A 7,612-nucleotide genomic window follows, 5' to 3' on the forward strand; every position below is an offset into this window, starting at 1 on the left:
TATATACATATACATATAAATATATATACATATATATACGTGTATATATGTGTATGATATATGTATATACATATACATATAAATATATATACATTATATATTATATATATATATATATATATATATAATATATTATATATTATTATATTATATATATATATATATTATATACTTATATACGTGTATATATGTGTATATATGTGTATATATTATACATATATATATATATATATATATATATATATATATATATATATACATATATATACATACATATACATATACATATACATATATTTTTTTTTTCTCTCTCTTTTTTTTTTTTTTTTAGAATCAGCTTGGGTGAATGACTGCCTTGAATGAGAATTTAACATATGTTCATTTTGTAATTTTCATCACACATGCAAGCAGGGAATTACTAAAAATGGTATAATACTACTAAACAAGAACACATCAAGAGTTGCCATGGCCTCCACACTTCTTGCTTCAACAAAGGCCAACAATCTTCTGCCGCATATTTTCTGACAAGATAGAGCTTGGACTGGTTCCTTATTTGGTAATTTTCTTAGTCTCACACAGCCACTGCAATTATTATTTCTTGTTTCAATTATTCATGGTATAATAAGCATGGTCTGTTGTTCTCCACTGCAAACGACACAAATAAAAGTATTGGTAATTGTTTACACTTTTATTTCACTCCTCTTGACTCTATTACTCCAGCTATTCCTGGGAATCCACAAACATCAACTTTTGAACCAATAACCTTCCTAACCCTTGCCCCCAGACCCCCACCTGATCATTCTATCTCTTTATCGAAAGCTTTGCCCCTAGACTCCCTCTCTACCACAGTAGACTTACTTGCAGAGTGGTATTTGTTGCGAACAATTTTCTACATTTCTGAAGTTATTCTTCAACTGCACAAATTATTTTATATATCCATGAATGTAGTTTTCCTCTTCTTTATGGCAGTGTCATTAGATTTTTCCTATTTTAGTGTGATTATTATGGAAATGTATACAAAATCCTACATGTTGCACAATTTTCTGATTATCGACTTACGAAGAAAATGCCATAGATGAAAAGTATCTTATTTTTAGTCTTTCTGTCCATTACAGGCAAATTTAACTTGAAAATGGAAGTAATACCCCTTCCTTATCAATAAATGGTAAATCTTGAAATGAGGACCATGAAGACATACAAGAAAATATTAAACTATTGGCTACAGAAAACAATTTGCAGAAAGTGACAGTAACCCAATAGTCGCTTGTCACAGATGCATTCATACTGATTCAAATGCTCGCACCTGCATTCCATATCTTCAGTACTCCAGCAAATGAGACAACAGAACATGAATATTCTGGTAAGATAGAGCTTGTAACTTACCTTGATAATTTGTCAAATAAGGAACCTCTCAAAGCCCTATCTTTGCAAGTATAAACAACAGAAGTCTATTGGCCTCTGTCAGAGCACCAAAGATGTGGATACTACTACAATTTAGGAACTGGCAGATGCATTTCTACATTCAAGAATAAATCACCAAAGAGTTCTAAATGTTCTCCCTTGCCATGATATATATGGTGGATGTTTGTTGAAAATACACTGAAACCACAGTATCACTTGGCACATAGGTCCACATTTGTTTAAGCATTAATCCAGAAAAGAACTGAGCAGAGGTCAATAAAAATTAACACAATGGTCATAGGCAGGCATGAAGCAACACTATAACATATAAAAAAAAAGCACAAAATAAAGACAAGCATATTTTCATTTATTAAAGCCAGTAACTTTTTAGCTTCAGAGCCATTCAACCTTACAATTACTATTTCTTATTCCAATTAATTATTCACGGAGTAAAATGCATGAAAATGATGTAAGTGAAAGAAGTCTATTGGTAATTTTTTTTAGAGAATAAGTCCCTATTATGCCAGCCACTTCTGGGAATCCACAAATGAATCCTCAACTATTTTCCTCTGCCCCCAAACCCCTAACGAACTGCCGTGGACTTACTCTCCACGTGACATTTGTCGCAACCAATTTTCTTAATTTCTTATGTTATTCTGCCTGAGCAGATTATTTCATGTATCAAAGTGTAGTTCTTTCCTTCTCTTAGTACAATCATTATGTAAATATATACCAAAGCATTAAGTGTTGCACAACTTTCCTATTATCAACTTACAAAGGAAATGCCATAATAGAAAAGTGTCTTATTTTTGGTCATTCTGTCAACTACAGGCAAAGTTTACCTTGTACCATATGGCTATGTGAAACAAACTATACCCCAAAGCCTATGGAATTACACATCAAGTGAAATCGTGGCCTCACATTTACACAAACTTTCACCATATCTGTATATTCCAGCAAAATGAAGCACGCACACCTTATTGGCAATTCATCATCAAATGAACCAGTCTTAAGCTCTATTTTACCAGGATGAAGATTTTCAGTCCTTCCCAAAGTTTGAAGCACAGAAAATTCAGCAACGCTCCACACATTACTATTCTCGATAATTACTATTGTTTTACATACTATGCTTCACGACAATTACCTTAATTCTCCTCTGTCTCTATGTTCCTATTCTAGTTAACTACCAATACTTAACACTAAACATATTCATATATCCTTCCATCTACATGAAAGACATGGCTACACTTTATAGAAACGGCAAATTCAGGGCACAAATCAAAGCAAATCCCTGACACAGCATAAACCATTGGCCCTTTGATTCTAAAGCTGCTATGGGATGCAAGCAGACACCATATCAGAGAAAAAAAACATAACAATAACTACACACAATTCTTTAACATCATAAATCCTGAAAAAAAATACCTCAAGAATATCAACCACTTGACCCTCCCACAACCTCTAAAAAAAAAATAATATATATAAAAAACACACATCTATCACGAGAAAAAACATACACACACACACAAAATAAACACTAACACAACACCCCCAACACACAAAACAACAACCTGTTATCCACACTCTCACAGACCTCTTTACCATTAAACACCCACCCACCCCTAAACACACACACACACACATACACTAATAACACATCACCATTACCAAACTTGGATCCCGAGAGCACAATCAAGCACTCCTGCCTCGCCATGACCGCCATGAGGATCACGCTAAATGGGGGGAAGAGAGAGACATAAAGGAGGCCGAGGAAGACGAGGAGGAGGAGGAGGAGGAGGAGGGTGAGAGGGGCAGACACCGAGAACGAGTGTCATTCAGCCTCGCCATTGTCTCTTATCGCAGGGGGCCGAGGAGATTATATTGGGGGGGTAATGATGGTTTTTCTCTTTTTTCTCTCCATTTTTTCTTATTTAGGGGGGAGGGGTGGGGAGGAGGAGGAGGAAGGGGGAGGGAGGAGGTGATGGGGATTCTGGATTGTTTGGAAACTGTTTGGAAATGGTGTGCTCTCTGTGGGGAATAAGGGGATGGTGGCGTGGTGGGATTGTCTCTCGCTTTCTCTGCTTTCATTCTCTCTCTCTCTCTCTCTCTCTCTCTCTCTCTCTCTTCATTTTCTTTCTCTCTCGCTCTCGTTCTCTCTCGCTCTCGTTCTCTCTCTCTCTCTCTCTCTCTCTCTCTCTCTCGCTCGCTCTCTCTCTCGATCTCGTTCTCTCTATTCTCATTTTCTTTTTCTCTCGCTTTCTATTCTCTCTCTCTCTCTCTCTCTCTCTCTCTCTCTCTCTCTCTCTCTCTCTCTCTCCTCTTTCTCTCTCTCTCTCCTCTTCTCTCCTCAGCATCTACTTTAAAAAATTGTCACTTGTTGGACTTAATTGTTAACAAATAAGTATTTTATTGATTACATATGTCAATGGTGTCTTTGGCACAATAGCAACATTCCTATTGATATTGAGATTTATATTGACAACTTTTTAATCAATATTTCTGTACTATAGAACTTTATTTCTCTGTGCCATAATAATAATAATAATAATAATAATAATAATAATAATAATAATAATAATAATAATAATAATAATAAGAATAAGAAGAAGAAGAAGAAGAAGAAGAAGAAGAAGAAGAAGAAGGAAAAAAAAGAAATTTTGCTTTAAGAGAGTGTCAATACCAAACTGCCTTTCTTTTTACTTATTTATTCTTGAATTAAGGAGATAAAGGGCAGGTTTGTAAAACAGTTGTAAATGTAAAATTGTTGTTGTTGTTGTTCTTGTTGCTGTGGCTGCTGCTGCTGCTATTGTTGTTGTTGTTGCTTCTGTTATTGTTTATTGTTGTTCTTCCCTTTCCCTGTGTTGCTGTTGTTATTCCTCCTTCCTCTTCCCTCTCCCCCGTGGTTTTGTTGTTGTTGTTATTTTCCTCTCCCTCCTCTTCCCTCTCCCCCGTGTTGGTATTGTTGTTGCTTTATGATTCCTCGTCTTCTCCCTGCCCGATGTTGTTTTTGTTGTTGTTATTACTATTATTATTATTCCTTTTCTTCTTCCTCTTCTCCCTTTCCCCCCCTTTCCTTTGTCTTCTCCTTTATCATCATCATCATCATTTCTGTTGTCATTATGATCACCATTACCAGCATCAGCATCATTATTACTATAACTGATTATGATAATAATAATTATCATTACTCAGTATTATTACTGTTTTATTAGTGATCATATTCATTATTAAGACTATCCATAATTGATTAATGTATTGTAATTATCATTATTATCATTACCATCATTAGTATTCATATCATATTATACTCTTACATACTGTTATTATCACTGATAGTATTATTTTATTTTATTAGTATTGTCATTATTACCATTTTTATTATCATGAAAATCATTTTTAGCTATCATGGTCATAATATTTGATATTACCTTCTCACAAGTAATTATCACTATTATTAATACTATAAATATGTAATTATTCTTATAATTATTGGTATAACTATAATTATTGGTATAATTATTTTACAGGTGTTGTTGTTTATATTTATTTATTTAATGAAATTTTTCTGCTTCATCAATATCTAAGGACATTAGTGGCATAAACATAATATATCGATAGGGTGGGACTTGGGGGCAGTAAAGCAATGTTGTGTATTTCCCTGGGTGGTCAATGGCCAAAACAAAAATGTAACAGACATCAAAGGTTACACAGTATTATGGTAAAGCACTGTGGCAAAAAGGGTAAAAATGAGTTAACAATTTGGATAAGTGGGCAGAAGAGGGTGAAGAAAAGGAAAAGGAAAGAGGGAGAAAAAAAAACCCTGCAAAGTTGGTTGAGGCGAGAACTGAGGTCCAAGGCTAGGGTGATCCCCTACATTGGGTCTCAGTCCCTGCCTCCTAAGCCCCCCACAACAAGCAAGGGAATGGGAGAGTTGTTCATGTTTTACCATTACTCTTGAGCAATAACTTTGCATGTTCATTTTCTTAATTGTTAACTTTATCATGTTTTAAATGTTACCATTTCTTGCAGTTATTATAATTTGTAGTACTAACTGTTATTTACTACTGCTGTATTTTTGTTTGTTTGTTTTTGTTTTTCTAAACAACTTTTTTTTTACCTATATTTTAAAGAAAATAACTACTATACCTTTATTCCAAAATTATCAGAATTTTGTAATGTGTTGGCTGTCATCATTTTCTCTATTTTGCTTCCTATCAGGAGTGTGAAATAATTATACAACTTGATTATATCAATATAATATAATTGTCTGGTCATCTCCACTTGTGAAAGATATGTTGATTCCAATCTCAATTCCACTTACAAATTTCCAAAGTGGTGTTAAGCAGAACTGCTTGACTCCAGCCTACATTCTCCTCTATTTCATTGCATTTTATAAATCAGATTCATATCTTTTCATTGGAATTATTTCAACTTTTCTAAGGCAATGTACTTTATATGTGTTTTTGTATTACATACATATTTATATGACTTTCATTATCTCATTCTTTTAAAACAAGATAAACCCATCTCCAGCCTCTTCACAGTTGTCTTTTCATTTCTATGAAATTTTTTTCAAAACCTTCAATTCCTTCTATGATTTCACTTAATTCAATAGGCAATTAATGTAGAGCTTCATTAGGCAAGCACATATCCCACTGCTTGTCAAATGTCAAAAAGGGTAACTGTAAGAATAAAACCAGGAGACTGCCATAGCAGATCATTTATTGTTAATATTCTATTTCCACATTTACACTTAAAAGATAAAGACAATTCTATAAACAAAAATTAAGGAAAATGAGTGACACAAATCAAACAAGTAATGATCTGACAGGTTGGTATGGCTTCTTTAATGATGATATACAGAACACAAGGGTGGAACACCAAATGGTAAGATGGTTAAGGTATGAAATAAGCTCTAGATGATGGATCGTCCTCTCATTATGCTTTAATCAATACCAGCTGGATGTTTAAATAATAATCTAATAACAAAAAAGTGTTTCTTGAAACTTGAGAGGCACCAAACCTTGAAGTTTCCAAAGTAAGCAATGAATAACACTGAAAAGCACAATCGCCTTTCGATCCAAAATCGTCCAAACTTATTTCTCTTCCTTATCCACAACTTGGCATACAACACATTCATCAATGGCCTTCTAAGAACATAATGGTCAATTTTGCTTCAGTATACTTCAAAAGAGCTGTTTTGAGAAAAGAATATCTTAGGAAATTCTTGCACTCACTCCAGCAAACTGATTAGTGACCTTATCCACTATATTTTTTTTTTCCCTACTGCAAGAGTGCAACAGCCATAATTTCCTGAAGGGTGATCAGTTTTCCTCAAGTTTAGTTTGTTAACCATTCCCTTGCCACTCTCACAAAGCATCACATTAGAGTAAGTTTACAATATTCCAAACAGCTTTCTTTTCGTCAACCAGCAAATAGGCACTGGGGGGGGGAGGGGAGAGAGCAATGATGTTATGATGAAAGAAAACTGTATTTGTTCAACAGCAAAATCTAATACCTGATTCTAGTAGTGAAATTCTCTGAAGAAAGAGAGAGGGAGAAACTGGTATATAGGGTCAGGTAGCACAATGGACACTTCAGTGATATACAGGAAACCAAGACAATACATTGGTTGATGCAAATATGGAAGAAATGTTATGATTTGCAAGCTATCTCCTAAAATTGATGAACCCTAATAGAGGTAAATTGTTTTACTTATTTATGAATCAGAAAGTAACATTCAGTCCTCCACTTTATTTAAGTTCACTGCAATTTAAGTCGATTCCTCATGCGAAAGATAAAAATGACACCACAGCTCCTGGAATGTAATGCAATAAAAATAAAAACAAAAAATACAAGAAAATTAGAGAAGACCCATGTAAGGCAAGAAGTCATAAGTCTTTCTAAAGGAATGCACTCCTCCACCTTCTCCTGCCAGATGTTATGTCTGACAGAGAAGGGATGTCAAACCCCAAGTTGCTTCCAATCAAGCATGTGAAATAATTAACAATACAAAACAATTTGATATCATATGGACGAAAAGAATCATTCTGACCACGACTATGCTCATCGATCTCAACGCATAGCAAATACTTATTTTTCACACAGCAAGAATACACAGGTGTATTGTACCGGATGTAATGTTGTCACTGGGACTAATAAAGTCTGGGCGGCCATCATTGCAGGATTACAAAATGGTACCTGCAACTGC

Source organism: Penaeus monodon, chromosome 16, assembly GCF_015228065.2.
Source record: "Penaeus monodon isolate SGIC_2016 chromosome 16, NSTDA_Pmon_1, whole genome shotgun sequence".
Taxonomy (NCBI): domain Eukaryota; kingdom Metazoa; phylum Arthropoda; class Malacostraca; order Decapoda; family Penaeidae; genus Penaeus; species Penaeus monodon.